The sequence below is a fragment of the Peromyscus eremicus genome, chromosome 20 (genome assembly GCF_949786415.1).
Source record: "Peromyscus eremicus chromosome 20, PerEre_H2_v1, whole genome shotgun sequence".
Lineage (NCBI taxonomy): Eukaryota > Metazoa > Chordata > Mammalia > Rodentia > Cricetidae > Peromyscus > Peromyscus eremicus.
This window is the reverse complement of record NC_081436.1, coordinates 65567586-65586165: the sequence shown is the minus strand read 5'-3', so window position 1 is coordinate 65586165 and position 18580 is coordinate 65567586. Positions and strand designations below refer to the sequence as shown.

The 18580-nt window shown below is 37.6% G+C and overlaps 1 protein-coding gene across 3 annotated transcripts in view; it reads left to right on the top strand.

The window, feature by feature from the left end:
• The window catches only part of Cpq (carboxypeptidase Q), a 454961-nt gene that overhangs the window by 285888 nt on the left and 150493 nt on the right, over positions 1-18580 (top strand). The window lies entirely within an intron of this gene.

The window sequence follows — 18580 nt, the reverse complement described above, 5'->3', positions numbered from 1 at the left end:
CCATAGCCATGATAGGAACCCAGTTTTAGAAACTGGACCTAGATGCAACTGAGAGGAGCAGCCACTGAAAGACATGGCTTATAGCAAAAGCAGTTTCTTTTGCTGACCATATATGCAAATAAAGTATCTACATTTCCTTTTGATGTGCTGGTCAAAAGGGTGGATATGGAATGTGGTAAAAACAGCAGAATACTCTGAATTAAGAGTTCCCTTTATGAACCAGACAGTTTTGAAGTGCTTCATGAGCAGAATGTCCAGGATGGTAGCTGTAGAATAAAGTTCTGTTTTAGATAGCATAGAGGTCAAAACATTCATTGTTTATTTAAGCACATATTGTAATAGGATTTTTCTTAGCTTAGGCTTGTCCCACTACCTCTTACAACTTAAATTAACTCATATTTTTATTAATCTACATTTTATCATGTGACATTATCTCTCTTCCATCTCGGACCTCTTGTTTCCTCTCCACGTCTCCTGGTGTCTCCATCCTTCCTCTCCCTGGAAATCCCACATTTACTTCCTGCCTAGCTTTGGGGTGTTCAGGTTTTTATTACACCAATCACAACAATACACCTTCACACACTGTACAAATATCTCACAACATTTACCTCTTTTTGTCTAAATAAAAAGGAAAGATTTTAACTCTAACATAGTAAAACTATATACAATAAGAACAATTATCAAGTAAGAATTACACTTACAATGTTTAGTTCATATATATTTGGCAATTTGGAGAAAATACCCTATCTTTACTTGATGAATTTAAAGTCTTATGCCTAAAATATTTTCTATCATAACTTGTATTACCATCCAAAAACTATCATTTTAGACCTTAAAACATTTTATTAGATAAGCAATTTAAGCTTCTATTTCTGCCAACCTTACACACTTTATTTTTAAAAATATAGTAACAAGGAAATTTGTAACTATAACTATCTTGTCTTCGCCTCTACTAGAGACCCAAGAAGGATATACTACTACCTAAGTAAACAGGAAGTGCGAAGCAAACTACCTGGAAAGCCACCCAAGATTCCTTTGTAATGTTGGAGCACCCATCTTTGGCCTACAGGCCTAGAATATCTGACAGACTTTTTTGTGAAAAAGGAAATTTGTCTTGGCAAAGTTTGACATTGTCTTCTTTTGTATCCTGTTTGTCCAGTTTAGACAGCTTACTGTCAGCAATTGAGGCAAGGGCAGTTTTTTGCCCAGTGGCTTTGTCACAATAAAAGCAAACTCCATATGGAGGTTGTTCAGTACCCATCATCCTTTTTGGAAGTAATTTGTTGCTGCGAGGAGCAGATGTGTCTCACTGTCGTGAAAACCTTATGTTATTAATATATTTAAGTGCCATATTCTGTAGGTTTTTGAAGCATTTAAAGATCATTTATCTATTCAAAATATATCTCTTTTAGAACTTGAAAACATACTTAACATGACTATAAGTTTGATTATTATAGATAACTAACTACTACCCTATTTTTCTTTATTATCCTAAATAGCTTTTAAGGACTAAAACTTTACATTACATTTTTTTAATGAGCTGCATATGTAGAATACTTTAAGCAAGAGTAGAAACATATATACAGGATAATAAAAATAACTTTAAATTTATATCAATATACAAAAATCCATACCAATGTAAAGTATTTGATACTAGTGGTTATTCAAAAGTGGACTCAATAATCCACCCTTTTATCACATCATTTCTATACTTCTGTATATTTTTATATTTTCTTCGTTTAGCTTTCTCCCTGAAATAGTAATAATTTGTAACCAACCATCCTAAATGGTAACAAACTAAAACGACCAAACAACCAAAAACTACCCACCCCACCTCTTAGGAATGTGCCATCATGTTCTCTTGACTGCTTTTTGTTGTTTGGGGATGATGGTATCATCTTTAGGGAGCCCTAAGAAAATGAAGATAATGGTTAAGTCCTGAGAGACCTAGCTGTTGTCTAGTCATGGTATGATGGGAAAATGTGGGGCTTATCTGAAGTCTGCCTAGAGGAATCTGTGAGGCTGGACCATCTCAGCTAGCAGCTTTAAAGTTGTTCTGGAGGTAGATTGTTTTTTGAGGACCCTGCAACAGAGAAATTCTGAGAGCCTGGATCACCATGGCTGTTTGTCTTGTCTTTATTGATGCCTGGTCCTTTTGTTCTAAAAACATACAAACCTTTAAAGGTAACATACAAATCTGTATTAACACAAGTATGCAATGTACAGTGTACACAAGTCAGCTAAAGATTTTTTGTTGTTGTTTCGTTTTATGTTTGAGCTGATAAAAGGCATTTGTTAACTTTATGAGTTCGTTGGGACTGTAGAGCCAAACTATGATATAAATCTCTATTTGTGTTATATGAAAGGATGGAATGTAAAATTAAGTAATGAGGACTCTGTAGCCAACAAGATTTATCATGTGCCATCCAGTCTCAGAGCTGTTCCCATGTAGAAGGATCAGCATATATATTACCTCTCCTGTAGTCTTTCTTGGTTTTATGTCTATAGTCAAGATTTTTAGGAGGTCTCCCCCAGTCAAATTTGATCTTCATCAATTTTGAAGAGAACCATAACTTTTTGTTTTTTGTGGAAACAAAAGCATAACCTCTCTCCCAGTGCAGCATATTTTCTGACTTCCATTTTGAAACCAAGATATCTCTAAAGTATATAGCTGTTTTAATTCAGCAGTTCCTTTCTTAATACAATGTCTCTCAGCAGCTGCCATTTTCTCATCAGTATTCAAAACATTCAAAGTCAACAAAGCACCATACAGGATCCAGATGCCCTGTGTATTTACCATCCTTATGTGGCTTTTTTTCTTTTTTATTAGTTTACTCTCTCTTTAAAGACATTATTACTTTCAAAATATTTTTTCTATGCCTGTCTAAACCCATTTTTTTACTGTATCTGTTTAAAGGTTTTCTCAGCCTGGACCACTTAACTGTGTGTCTGCAGCCTTTTCTGACCACATTAGCCAAGCCTTAAACCTGCTTGCTGGCTCAAGCCTGCAGGCAGCAGCCAGAAGCTACATTTCTGTATATTGTGGCCCACCTGAGAGACTGCAGGACTAGGAAGCCATGTCTGGCTCCATGTTTGTGTGTTTAGAACTTTTTAAAAAAGCTTTCTTAGGTCCTATGTGGAAATTTGTCACCCATGTTGGATGCCAAATGTAGTATGCCTTTTTGTTGGCTGCCAGCCCACAAATAAAGACACAGAGACTTAATATTAATTATGAAAGCTAGGCCTTAGCTTAAACTTGTCCCACTAGCTCTTCTAGCTTAAATTAACCCATTTATATTAATCTACATTTTGCCTTGTGGCTTTTTACCTTTCTTTCATTCTGTATGTCCACTTCCCCCTTGTATCTTGTTGGCATCTCTTCTGCACCTCAATTATTTCCTTTTAGTTCTTTTCTCTGCTGCAAAGTCCTACCTATACATCCTGCCTAGCTAATGGCCATTCAGCTCTTTATTAAATCAATCACAGCAATATATCTTCACGTAGTATACAAATATCCCACAACAACGTATGTCTCTAAACTCATGATTTCCTGCAATTTGTATAGGATCCTCTAGTCTTCTACATAGGTGAATTAGAAATTACTTATCTGGGATATAGCTCAGTTGGTAGAAGCATGAAGCCATTGGTTCAATCCCCAACAATTCATTAAAATGGATATGGTGGAGCATGCCTGTCATTGTAGTAACCAGGAGATAGATGCAAGCAGATCAAGAATTCAGAGTCATCCTCAGGTACATAGTGAGCTCAAGGCCAGCCTGGGCTATATGAGAATCCATCTCAGAAAGAAAATATTGCTGGTCCTCCTAATAGCAGATTGCTGAAATGGTCTTGTTTTAAGCAAATCTTTGGTGTAGTATTTTAATTTATATCTTACTTGTGTTTTAAAATGTAGAAATGAAAAAAACTGTGTGATATTTTTATGTATTTCTCAACCTTGGCACTATTGACATTTTCAGATTATGACATGAGATTTCATAATATCCCTAGACTCTACCCACTAGTTGCCACTATCATTCACCACCACCTCCAAAAATTGTAACAGTGAAAATGTCTCTAGATATTGTCAAATGTCCTTGGGAAGGAGGGTAAGAACAGTTGCCCTGATTTAAAAGACACATAAATAAACTAATGAAGTATCTCTAGGTAACATGACACAGGATCTTTTGAAAAAAAAAACAATTAAACAAACTAATTGGAAATCTTGAACTGCACATTCTTAACAGTACGTCATCATCATTACCATGCATGATGGAAAAGATGCACTGAGCAGCCATCAGGCTTTCCATAAAGCCCAGTGTACCATGCTTTCCATAAAGCCCAGTGTACCATGCTTTCCATAAAGTCAGGCACACAGAGAGGTTTGGGATGTGTTATCTGTTCTGAGAGCCTTGGCCCAGAGCTGGAGACCTACACAGTTGCCCACAAGTGTTATCATAAGCAAAAAAAAAAAAAAAAAAAAAAAAAAAAAAAAAAAAAAAGAGTTTCAGTGCCTACTTTTACAACTGGGTCAGGTTCAAGAGAGAAATTGCTCAAAAAAATAAAATCCAAATGCACATCTTCAGAGAAGTCTAGATTTTATGTGGAGTCCTCTGTCCTTCCCATCCCTTGGTGGTCTATACCTTTCCCTTGCAATCATTCCAGAACAAAATGGGTTCTAGGGGAAATATGCAAAAATCAAATGTTTGTCCTTACAGAACACAGATGTTTATTCTGGAAATTAATTTTATTTCAATGTGTTTCACCAATTTGATGGAAATGGGCTGGTGGAATAAAATGAGAAACTAGTTCATCTGAATAGGTTTTAGGTCACTCTGTTCTACAGACTACTTTCTTGGCCTTGGGCAGATCATCTGAACACTCTGGACTTCATTTTCCTCCTCTCTATTCAATTATAATCTTCCAGAGTACTTTATGTGCTCTAGATTGAAACAAAAATTGACTATTTTCTACATATTGAATCTCTGTGCTGTGGTCCCCAGCATGGGACTCTAAATCATTGTTAGTTGATTTCAATTCAGTTTCATGGATAAATGTCAGACAACATGCAGAGGTGAGTGGATGTCTATAGCCTGTCTCTTAAAACTTTGGGTTCAGTTTTTACTGTTGTTGTTTGGGTTTTTCGTTTGTTTCTTATTTTGGTAGCTACTGATTCATTTTTTAAAACCATAGCTTTAATCTCTGAAAGATTTCTGGAAATTCATGTGAACATATAACTTAAACTCCAGAATAAAGAGTAGTATTTCTTTTGAGTATGTGTTCTGGTGCAGCATCGATACACTGTTAAAAACACAGGACACTGAGCTGGTCATGGTGGTACAGACCTTTAATCCTAACATTTGCAAGAGGCAGAGGCAAGTGGATCTCTAAATTAGAGATTATCCTTGTGTACAGAGCAAGTTCCAGGACAGCCAGGGCTACACAGGAGAACCCTGTCTCAGAAAAAAAAAAAAAAAAAAAAAAGCCCAGAGGACACTAGAAGTAGACCACCTTTATTGTTTATACTGCAGATCAGCAACTTCCTAGTTAGCTAACCTCAAACTTTAGTTATTTTCTTTGACTCTTTGTGCCTCAGTTTCCCTGTCTAGGAGATAAGGATAATAATAGTTCCTACTTTTCATGCTTGTTTTGAAATTTAAATAAAGCACTAATCTAATCAATTTACAACAGGGCCTGACCCAACCCAAGTTCTTCATAAATGTTATATTTTATGACTTAATAAACATGACTCTGAAAAACAACTTTAGTGCGAGAGAAGATGATACTTTTTTAACCTCTAGCCCCATTAGTGACCACTCTGCCTTCTTAGTACTTTAGTTATAATAGTGCAACTCTAGAGCCAGCTGTCATAGCATCATTAACATAGCCTTTCCCTTTGCCATTTAAGCCACCATCCCCTGTGTGATGGAAGCCTAATGGCTCCTCTACACTTGGCATTTTTATATGATACTTATTGTGTCTCAGATGTCTTGTGATCACTTATAGTACGGATGCCCTGTTGAATTTAAAAATGGATGTTGAATTTCTGTTGATAGATTATCTCTATATTTTAACATGAAGGTCTAGATCCAATGTGTGACTTCCTCGCTCTGGATGAGCACCAGTAATTCTAGCTGAGCTTGGCATTTAGTAGGAGAGCGTGTGCTTAGCATCTTTGGGATCCCAAATTTGATCCTTAGCACCACCAAAAAGAAAGGAAAAGAAGCAGTAAAAGCCTGAGACCCCTCCAAAAAATGTGTTCATAATGATATTACTTAATTACATTGAGGCTAAACAGCTTAATTGGTGAATTATGAAAGCTCTGTGGAAATCTTTTTCCAAGAAAAATGACACTCCTCTTGGATGCTCTCCCTTGGATGAGATGTCAGACAGCTTGAACATTGGAGTCCCTCAGTGCCTTGTTAATTTGAAGTGTCGGTCCAGTGGGGCTCCCTGATATTGAGAACCTTTTTCTAAAACTTAGCCTTCTACTGTCTTCTCCTTTGTCTTCCTGCCTTACAACTCTTACAAATTCACTCTTTTGCCCAAGCCATCAGCTTAAATTATATTCAATTAGTCTAATAAGACATTTGTGTTTTGTAAATATAATCAATCATTCCTAAGTAACTGTCAGCAACAGCTATTTTCTGTGAAGTGCTATTGAAGTGTGTGTGTGTGTGTGTGTGTGTGTGTGTGTGTGTGTGTGTGTGTGTGTGTGTGTTTTACTGGATGTGAAGCTGTTTGTTTGAGATGTCATTTCCTGGAATGTTCTGGTGTCAGTGGACAAAGCCTGTGGCCAAAACTGCTGTACTTCAGAGTGTTCATTTGACATTCAAAAGTAAACATCTCCCACCCAAAATTCTTCCAGTTTATCATTTTCTGTGAAGTCAGAATTTGTGGGTTTTGATTCTAAAGAAATGAAAGAAAAAGAAGGAAGAACATTGCCTGATTATTGAAATGTGGGACATATAAGAAACATATTTCTAAAAATATGAAATGTGAGCATCCTGGTTGTGATTATTACTAAGCATGAGAGTCTGCTCTTAAAAGATATTTATTTGTGTGCTCCTTTGCTCACTTGCTTAACAAGTGTTGATAGCACATCATACCCTAGATGCCTGGACCAAAGAGGAAGGAAACATGGACCTTGACATCCTTGAAGTAGAAGAGATACTTGATTCAAAAACAGCCATAAAGTTGCTGCAAATACTCCCTAACTAACTGTGGCATGTACAGTTTACTTTGGATACTTGTAAAGGATGAGTATAAGCAGTTTGTTTGGCTGGGCAAGGGCAACCTCAACATAGTGAGTCTTGAGTTCTTGAGCTTTGTTTAGTAAAGATAAATAGGGATTCTTGAAGTACAAGGGGACAGAAGCAGGAATTCTCAACAGCAATGCACATATTAAAAAGGAGGAATGTGTGGTCAGGAAAGTCTTGGAATGAAGGGGCCAGGACTGTAGCATGGCAGGAGCTGTACACTTTTCCCTTGATATGTCTGCAAATTGTCAAGTTCTGGTTTAATGTGCATGTTTTACTCTTATAAAGAAGAAAAATATTTCCAATAGCCTCCTCTTAAAAAAAAAAACAGAAAAGAGACAAAGAGGGAAAATCTTGATATTATTAAATTGAATACTTTGTGAATATGTTGTGACATAACTAGCTAGCAGAAGTAAGGAGTGTGGAAGGGTTAGAGGAATCACCAGGCCTGCCTGAGCCAGAATATTCCAGTGAAGACAGTCAAATACATGCCAAGATACAGGTTGCGTTAGAGTCTTAGATAGTCATCTCCAGTGATAAGATTCCTCAGAAATGAAAACTCAGATGAGGAAATGTCCTTTGCCCAGGTTCTTGTCAGGTCTGCCTTGGAAATAGCAGCCCAGCCTGACTCAAGAAACACTCTGATCCTATCAAGAAATAGTATACAGAAAGAGAAAAACATATACTGTGGGAAAAAAAATGGGTTTAGCAAACTCCCTCTTAGTAATGTCTTTTTTCAACAAAGACATTTGTTGAAAGAATATGTTGTGAGCACACTGTCCTTAGACATTTTGAGATTGGCAGAGCTAAAGAAGCCTCTAAGAATGACCATTCAAATGGGCCTAAAAACTGAGATTTATATTGTTTTCATTTTAAAATTCCTGACTATCTTCAGGACCATGTGGTGCTCCCATAATTGGCCTACAAAGACCATGCTTGAGCAGCATTTGTATTTACTCAAAAGAAAACTCTGCCTGGTCAAGCGCTCTTTATCCACACTTTCCCTTATGCTTTATCTAAAATAAATGGATTATTATTTGAAATATATTAAATCTTCCCTCTGCCATGTTTTTTTTTTCAGGAATCTTTGTTTTTCTACAGGAAATATTTATCCTGAAACATTTCAGGAACTCTGTCTACTCCTACTGGGGATTCTTTCTCCACAATTATTTTATGAACAAAAGAAAGGAGAACAATGACCCTGGACCCAGAGTCCTCATGAAGTCACTGTTCTTTCTTACTTTTAGAGAGCAGTACAGTCACTTGTAAAGCTGTACAGAGAATCAGCTTGTTCTGAGTCCTTAAAAATCCCCTCACCATTCAGTTTAAGTTTTGTTAATTTAATTTTATTGTACAGGTGGTGGTTTGCTTTTATTTTTTTCTGAGAAAATTTTGGTCTTGCCTTTTCACAACTGTGCTTAATGAAGCAAATGCCTATAACAGTTGAGGACTTAGAAATGTCAAAAGTGTATTAACCCTTTTTCTTGTTTACCCTTTTTGGTCACTTCTAAAAGTGGGTTTATGATCACAGGGCATTTGTGACTCCTTCTCGTGTACTTTTAGAGGATCTTCTCATTTTTTTATTTAAATAAATCATTCCTGTTGTGGTAAGTTATGTAGTATCTGACTTTCACATAAGACCTATGGAAAACATTTTTTATTAATATTTTTATTCATTTTACATACCAACCACAGTTTTGCCTCCCTTCTCTGTTCCTGTTCACTCCCTGACTCTCTTTTACCCCTCTCCCATCCACTCCTCCTCCATCTCTATTCAGAAAGGGAAAGGCCTCCCATGGAAGACAACAAAGCTTGGCATATCAAGTTGAGGTAGAACCCAGCTCCTCCCCCCTCTATCAAGGCTGAGCAAGGTATCCCACCATAGGGAGTAGGTTCCAAAAACCTAGATCATGCATCAGGTACAGATCTTGTTCCCATTACTAGGGGCCCCACAAAAAGAAAAAGCTTCACAACTGTCACCCACATGCAGAGGGCCCAGGTTAGTCCCATGCAGGCTCCCTAGCTGTTGGTCTGGAGTCCAGGAGCTCCCACAAGCTCAGGTCAGTTGTCTCTGTGGGTTTCCTCATCATGATCTTGACCTCTACTTGCTCATGTAATTCCTTCACCTTCTCTTTAACTAGACTCTTGGAACTTGGCCCAATGCTAGGCTGTAGATCTCTGCATCTGCTTCCATCAGTTACTGGATGAAGGTTCTATCATGACAATTAGGGTAGTCACCAATCTGATTACAGGAGAAAGACAGTTAGACACTCTCTCCACTATTGCTAGAAGTCTTAGCTGGGGTCATCCTTATGGATTCCTGGAAGTTTCTCTGGCGCTAGGTTTCTCCCTAACCCCATAATGGCCCCCTCTATCAAGATATCTTTTTCTTTGCTCTCCCTCTCCATCCCTCCCCCAACTCGACTATCCCAATCCCTAATGTTCCCATCCCCCATCCCCTCCCTTCTACTCTCCCCCTTTCCCCAGTTTGCCCAGGATATCTCATTTATTTCTCCTTCCTATGGTGATCCATGAGTCCTTCTTAAGGTCCTTCTTGTTATCCAGCTTCTCTGGAGCTGTGGATTATACCCTGATTATCTTTTCCTTTACATCTAATATCCACTTATGTGGGGTCTGGGTTACCTCATTCAGGGTGATTTTTTTTTTTTAGTTCCATCCATTTGCCGTCAAATTTCATGATGTCATTGTTTTTCACTGCTGTAGTAATACTCCATTGTGTAAATATACCACATTTTCCTTATCCATTCTTCAGTTGAGAGGCATCTAGGTTATTTCTAGGTTCTGGCTATTACTAATAATGCTATGAACATAGTTGAGCAAGTACCCTTATAGTATGACTGAGCATCCTTTGGGTATATGCCCAAAAGTGGAATCACTGGGTCTTGATCCCCAAAACCCAAATTTTCTGAGAAACCACCATACTGATTTCCAAGGTGGCTGTACAAGTTTGCACTCCAACCAGCAGTGGAGGAGTGTTCCCCTTACTCCATATCCTCTCCAACATAGGATCTCCTCAGTGTTTTTGATCTTAGCTAGTCTGACAAGTGTAAGATGGTATCTCAGAGTCATTTTGATTTGCATTTCCATGATAGCTAAGGATGCTGAATGATTTTTTAATTGTATCTCAGCCATTTGAGTTTCTTCTGTCAAGAATTCTCTATTTAAATCTGTACACTATTTTTTAAATTGGATTATTTGGTATTTTGATGTCTAGCTGCTTGAGTTCTTTATATATTTTGGAGATCAGCCCTCTGTCAGATGTGGGTTGGTGAAGATCTTTTCCCATTCTGTAGGCTGCCATTTTGTCTTATTTACCATGTCCTTTGCCTTAGAGAAGCTTTTCAGTTTCATGAGGTTTCATTTATTATTGTCAGTCTCAGTGTCTGTGTTACTGGTGCTATATTAGGAAGTAGTCTCATGTGCTAATGTGTTCAAGGCTACTTCCCACTTTCTCTTTTATCAGGTTCAGTGTAACTAGATTTATGTTGAGGTCTTTGATCCACTTGGACTTGAGTTTTATGCATGGTGATAGATATGGATCTATTTGATATGGATCTTCTACATGTTGAGATCTAGTTATGCCAGCACCATTTGTTGAAGATGCTTTTTTATTTCCATCCTATATTTTTGGCTTCTTTGTTAAAAATCATAGGCATGAATTTATGTCAAGGTCTTTGATTCAATTTCATTGATCCATGTGTCTGTTTATATGTCAATACCAAACTGTTTTTATTACTATAGGTCTATAGTAGAGCTTGAAGTCAGGGATGGTGGTACCTCCAGAAGTTCCTTTATTGTACAGGATTGTTTTAGCTATCCTGAGTTTTTTGTTTTTCCATATGAAGTTGAGTATTTGTTCTTCGGGGTTGAAAAAGAATTGTGTTGGGATTTTGATGTGGTTGCACTGAATCTGTAGATTGCTTCTGGTAAGATTGCTATTCCTACTATGGTAATCTTACCTATTCAAGAACAGGAGAGATCTTTCCATTTTGTGATATCTTCTTCAGTTTCTTTCTTCAACAACTTAAAGTTCTTGTCATACAGGTCTTTTACTTGTGTGGCTAGAGTTACTCCAAGATATTTTACAGTTTTTATGACTATTGTGAAGGGTGCTCTTTCTCTGGTTTCTATATCAGCTCATTTATCATTTGTATATAGGAGGGCTACTGATTTACTTGAGTTAATCTTGTATCCAGCCACATCATTGAAGGTGTTTATCAGTTGTAAGAGTTCCCTTGTAGAATTTTTGGGGTCACTTATATATATCATATCATCTGCAAATAGCGAAAGTTTGACTTCTTCCTTTCCAGTTTGATCTCCTTATGTTGTCTTATTGCTCTTGCTAGAACTTCAAGTACTATATTGAATAGATATGGAGAGAGTGGACAGCCTTGTCTTATTCCTGATTTTAGTGGAATTGCTTTTCATTTCTCTCCATTCAATTTGATGTTGGATATCGGCTTGCTGTATATTGTTTCTATTATATTTTGGTATGTTCCTTGTATTCCTGATCTCTCCAACACATTTATTATGAAGGGGTGTTGGATTTTGTCAAAGGATTTTCAGCATCTGAATGAGATGATCATATGTTTTTTTTCTTTCAGTTTGTTTATATAATGGATTATATTGACAGGTTTTTCTTTTTTCTCCTATATAAATCCTAGATTTTTATTTTTGTATGTGTATACATTTGAGGAAGGCATTGGTGTCTTTATCAATACTGGAATGGGTTCTTTGAATTGGTGAATAAGTACTAAAAGGAGGGTAAAGAAAAGAGAATAAATCTAACAGGTAAATTGATGGATTATGGATTAATGGAAGTTTTTTCTTTTTTCTTTTCATTTTATTAAGAGATTTTCTATTCATTTTACATATCAACCATGGATTCCCCTGTCCTCCCTCCAACCCACCCCCCATTCCCACCTCCTCCAAGGCAAGATCTCCCCTGGGGAGTCAGCAGAGCCTGTACATTCAGTTGAGGCAGGTCCAATCCCCTCCTCCCTGCACCAAGGCTGAGCAAAGTGTCTCAGCATAGGCACTAGGTTCCAAAAAGCCGGCTCATGCACTAAGGACAGGTCCCTGTCTCACTGCCTAGGGCCCCCCTAAAGAGTTCAAGCTAAACAACTGTCTCACTTATCCAGAGGGCCTAGTCCAGTTCCATGGGGGTTCCTGACAGATTTTCATATGAATCTCTGGGATGAAGCCTACTTGATCATAGTGGTTGGGTTTTCTTTTTGTTTCTTTCTTTGTGTGTGTGTGTGTGTGTGTGTGTGTGTGTGTGTGTGTTTTCTTGGATTCAATTTACCAGTTTTTTTATTGAGTATTTTTGCATCCATTTTCCTGAGGGAGATTGGTCTGTAATTCTCTTTCTTTGTTGCATCTTTGTGTGGTTTGGGTATCAGGGTAACTATAACTTCATAAAAAGAGTTTGGCAATGTTACTTCTGTTTCTATTGTGTTGGAAGAATTTGAGGAGTATTGGTATTAGCTCTTCTTTAAAATTCTGGTAGAATTCTGTGCTGAAAGCATTTGGCCATGGGTTTTTGTTTTTTTTGTTTTTTGGCTGGGAGACCTTTAATGACTGCTTATACTTCCTTAGGGGTTATAAGTCCATTTAAATTATTTTTCTGGTCTTGATTTAATTTTATTATGTGATACCTATCCAGAAAATTGTCCATTTTTTATAGATTTTCCAATTTTGTGGAGTATAGGTTTTTTAACTAATACCTATTGATTCTCTGGATTTCCTCAGTGTCTGTTTTTATGTCCCCCTTTTCATTACAGATTTTGTTAAGATGGATATTCTCTCTCTGCATTTTGGTTAGTTTGGATAAGGGTTCATCTATCTTCCTGATTTTCTCAAAGAACCAACTCTTTGTTACATTGATTCTTTGTATTATTTTCTTTATTTCTATTTAATTGGTTTCAGCCCACAATTTGATTTTTTTCTGGCATCTCCTCCTCCTGGGTGAGTTTGCTTCTTTTTGTTCTAGAGCTTTCAGGTATGCTGTTAAGTCACTAGTGTGAGATTTCTCCAAATTCTTTATGTAGGCTCTTACTGCTATGAACTTCCTTCTTAGCACTGCTTTCATAGTGTTTCATGAGTCTAAGTATGTTGTACATTAATTTTCATTGAATTCTAGAAAATCTTTAGTTTCTTTATTTTTTCCTTGACCCAGTGGTGATTCAGTTGAGCATTGTTCAGTTCCATGAGGTTGTAGGCTTTCTGTAATTTGTGTTGTTATTGAATTCTAACTTTAAGCCATGGTGATCCTATTAACTACATGGGGTTATTCCATTTTTTTGATATTGGTTGAAATTTACTTTGTGGTCAAGTATGAGGTCAATTTTAGAGAAGGTTCCATGAGGTACTGAGATGAAGGTATATTCTTCTGAGTTTGGGCAAAATGTTCTGTAGATATCTGTTAAGTTCATTTGAGTCATAATATATGTTTGTTCCCTTATTTCTCTGTTTTCTGTCTGGCAGACCTGTCCATTGGTCAGAGTGCTGTGTTGAAGTCTACCACTATTAGTGTATGGGATTTGATATGTGATTTAAGCTTTGGTGATGTTTCTTTTATGAATGTGGGTGCCCTTGTATTTGGGGCATAAATATTCAGAATTAAGACTTCATCTTGATGAATATTTTCTATGATGAATATTAAATGTCCTTTTTCACCTCTTTTGAAATCTATTTTGTGAGATATTAGGATAGCTACACCAGCTTGCTTCTTAAGTCCATTTGATTGTAAAATCTTTTCCTAACCTTTTATTTACTCTGAGGTAATGTCTGTCTTTGAAGTTGAGCTATGTTTCTTGTATGCAGCAGAAGGATGGATCCTGTTTTCATATCCATTCTTTTAGCCTGTGTCTTTTTATAGGCAAATTGACTCCATTGATATTAAGAGTTATTAATGACCAATGATTGTTAATTCATGTTATTTTTTGGTTCTGTTTGTGGTCGTAGTAGTGTGTGTGTATGTTTCCTTTCTATGGGATTTGCAGGTGTGAGATTATCTATTGCCTGTGTTTTCATGGGTTCAGCTAAGTTCCTTGGATTGGAGTTTTCCTTCTAGTACCTTCAGTAGGGCTGGATTTGTAGATAGGTATTGTTTAGATCTGGTTTTGTCATGGAATATCTTGTTTTCTCCATCTATGGTGACTGAAAGTTTTTCTTGGTATAGTAGGCTGGGCTGGCATCTGTGGTCTCTTAGTGTCTACAAAACATCTGTCCAGGACCTTCTTACTTTCAGAGTCTCCATTTACAAGTCAGGTGTAATTCTGATAAGTCTGTCTTTGTATATTACTTGTATTTTTTCTCTTGTAGCTTTTAATATCCTTTCTTCATTCTATATGTTTAATGTTTTGATTATTATGTGGTGAGGGGACTTCTTTTTTTGGTCCAGTCTATTTTGCGGTCCCTAAGCTTCTTGTACCTTTATAAGAATGTCCTTCTTTAGGTTGAGAAAGTTTTCTTCTATGATTTAGTTGAATATATTTTTTGTGCATTTGAGCTGGAATTCTGCTCCTTCTTCTCTGTTATTTTTGGGTTTGGTCTTTTCATGGTGTCCCAGTTTCCTAGATGTTTTGTGTTAAGAATTTTTTGAACTTAACATTTTTTTTGACTAATGAATCTATTTCCTCTATTGTATCTTCAATGCCTGAGATTCTCTCTTCCATCTCTTGTATTCTGTTGGTGATGCTTGTATCTATAGTTCCTGTTCACTTATCCAGATTTTCCACTTCTGGAATTCCCTCAGTTTATATTTCCTTTATTGCTTCTATTTCAATTTTCAAGTTTTGAACTGTTTTCTTCACCTGTTTGATTGGTTTTCTTGTCTCTCTTTCCTTTCTTTAAGGGATTTATTGATTTCTTCCAATTTTTTGTTTGTATTTTCCTTGATTTCTTTAAGGGATTTTTTCAGTTCCTCTTTAAGAGCCTCTGTCTTCTTCATTAAGTTAGTTTTAAGGTCATTTTCTTCTGTTCATCTGTGTTGGAATGTTCAGGTCTTGCTGTTTTAGAAGTATTAGGTTCTGGCGGTCCCATATTGTTCTTTATGTTGTTGAATGTATTTCCACACTGCCATTTACCCATCTGGGTTTGGGACAGTTAGGTACAGGTGTTGATTCTTGTGATGTCTTTGTTGGATGAGTCTTTTGTTCCTTTATTGTTTGTTTCCTTTATTGTCTTTTGGCCTGTATGGTCAAGGGTTCTATTAACTGGCTGGAGGTCAGGTTGAGTACAGTTGTCTCAGCTGAGGTTTGTGGGGGTTTGGGTGCCTAGATCCAGCATTTCATCTAGTTCTTCTGGCTTGTGTGGGCTTTACTTGTGCCTATGGGGTCTGTTCTTCCAGCTGGTGTGGTTTGTGACTGTGCCTATGAAATCTGTACTTCCAACTGGTGTAGGTTTTGCCTGTGCCTGTTCTTCCAACTGGTGTGTGAGGCACTTGTGCCTATAGGGTCTGCTGATGTTGCTGTTCATGGAAAGGATGCTGAGTTAGGTGGGATTGAGCAACAGAGTAGATCTGTTCTCCCAACTGCTGTAGATGGTGCTTGTGCTTATAGGGGCTGCTGTTCTTCCAACTGGTGTAGGTGGTTCTTATGCCTCTAAAGGCTATGGATGTTGTGGGGGGATGGTTGCCCAGGGGGAGGATGATGGGTTCAGTGGGTTTGGGTGATAGACTGGGACTTATAGGCTGCAGAGTCCAATGGAAAGCACCAGTGACGGAGAGGCCAGCAGGATTCTTACCTGCTGGCTGGCTGCTGGGGCTGACATGGGAGGGAGAGGGGCATGGGATGTGCCCTGGGGTTTATAATCTAAACATTGGGGAAGTTTAGTTGCTAGACCAGTCACTCACCTCTTCTTCCAATTGATGCAGGTGGTACTTGTGTCTCTAGGGCCTGTTGATTGCAGGGTGGGTCTTGTAGGTTAGAGTCCAATGGGTAGCAGCTGTGGTGGAGGGGCCTGCTGGCAGGACTCTTATCTGCTGGCTGGCTGTTGGGAAAACATTTTTTAAAAGCTGGAAATTTCTGAGAACTTGCTCTGAGAGTTGAATTCATTTGTAAGTTTCACTAACACACTTGGCATCCTTACATCTCATTCAGCTAACATAGGCATTTCTGCTGGCATATACAAAAAAACAACTTGTGTATAAATTAATCTGTAAGCTGTATCATGTGATAAAGTAAGATTTGTTTAAAATGACTCTTTTAGACTGTCATTTGCCTTGTAGTTTGGATGTGGTATGGGAGAATCTGTAGTCATTTTAAAGCTATAGGCTATTTGAATGTTGCTGTTACTATTTTATCATTTGATTAGAATGTACCATTTTTTTGCTCAAGTAAACATAATGGAGACCAACAATTGCTCCCTTTCTGATAGAGAACCAGCAGGGATGTGACAGATGAATTCTAAGAGAGGATGAATTTAATTTATCCTCATTTTCTATAGTTTGCAATGGTAAAGGAAGCAATAGCTTCTTGGAGAAGAGGGGCCATAGAACATAACAATGTAGCCTTAGTGTCTGAGTGAATTTCCTCCCACTCAAGAATGGAGTAAATCTGAGATGGATTCGTCTGGAAGAGCTAGATACCTCATTGAAACAACATCATCATGTAATATGATGGCTTACAGGGAGGTTATTGTATTTTAGTAAGTGGCTATGTCATAACAGGCAAAGCAAATGGAGAGGACACAGTTCCTTCTGCTAAGAGCTCATGGTCTGAGAGCCATGGCTTCACATGGGCAGGGACATTTGAGCTAAGTCTCAGAAAGGTAGGTGGTGGGATAATAAAGAACAAAATTAGAACTCTTGGCAGTCTGTGGTTTAAGGGGTGGAGGATGTTTCTGTAAGTCTGAAGCAATAGGTGAATGAAATGTGGTAGGATGTGGATCAAATGAAAACTGTCAGTTCGTGAAGGCAGAACTGAGTACAAAGGTGAGGTGGGAGGATGCTGTGGGTATCAGGAACCTTTGAAGATTTTCAAGTATGAGATTGACATGCTAGGCCTTATTTCTAAAATGAAAATTCAGGTATATTCTTTTTAAATTTCTAAAATAAAACAAACAACACCACAATAATACTGAGGAACTCAGCAGGGATATCCCAACTATGTTAAGGCACAGGTTTGGAGTTCCTAAGTATACATGTTGCTGTGGGTTAAGTTAGCCAACTTCTAACTTACTAAACAAAATACATCAAAGGGGAAGTGATGGGATTCCAGGGGTGCTGCAATTTTGTGCCTGCCCACTTTCTGCATCATGCTAACTCTACACTTGCAAAAGCTGTGCTTTAGCCAGCTTCCAGTGAGTTCTGTTCCAGTACTTCCTAAACATAGGTCTGTGGGAAATGTTGAAATGTATTATGAACATCTGGTTCAACATGCATGGTTACCTAGTTTTGAAAATCATCCCCAAACATAGAATTTACATTATTCCCTGTAAAACTGTGGTTATTCTCAAATGCAAGCAATAGGAACAGAAAGTTTCTAGTGGGAATGTGATTACTGCAGGCTAAATGGAGTGTTGAAAGACATGGGTTTTATCAGATGGTTGCTTTTGATAATGTTAATGTTCTCATATTAGATCATCATCTGATTAGTTGGTGATAAGCCCATATTCTTGCCTGACACCAGCATCTCTAGAACTTATTATATCTTTGACTTTACAGCCCTTCAGCCCTCCTTCCCTTTAAATAACTCAAAATTTGAGATACAAGTCAGATAATCAATCATGTGCTCAGGCTTGGGATCTCTTGGGTTCAAATCCTACTGTGGTGGTAGCTGTATTATCTTAGACAAATGATTCAGTCTATGGTGTTCCTCTTTTTCTTCTTTATAATGAGAACAACTGATCTTGAATAGTTGATGGGATGGTTTGCAATAATATAGATGGTGACTGGCCTTTTCTAAGTCATTAATAATAATAATAGTAATAGCAACCATTATTATTAGATCCTAATTACCATAACAACAAATGTAGGTAGTCCAGCAGAGGAAGTAATCTCACAAACAATTCAGCTTTCAGGTCTTCATATCTGTAAACCATTACCAATTCAGCTTAACCAGGGCTCAAACCCATAGCAGAAACAACCAAATAAATAAGAGAACAGTGGTTGGTCCTGAAGAGCCAAACTCACCCATGACTGTCGATGAAAGTAACATAGGAGGAGGTCTTCCCTCATTGTTACAGTGAAGAGCATGTAACAGATGTCTAGTAAATGTGACATAGAATTAAAATGACACTCCTGCAGCATGAGAAAGGCAAGACTATCATCTTTTCCTATCCTTTGTTCTTTGTCAATG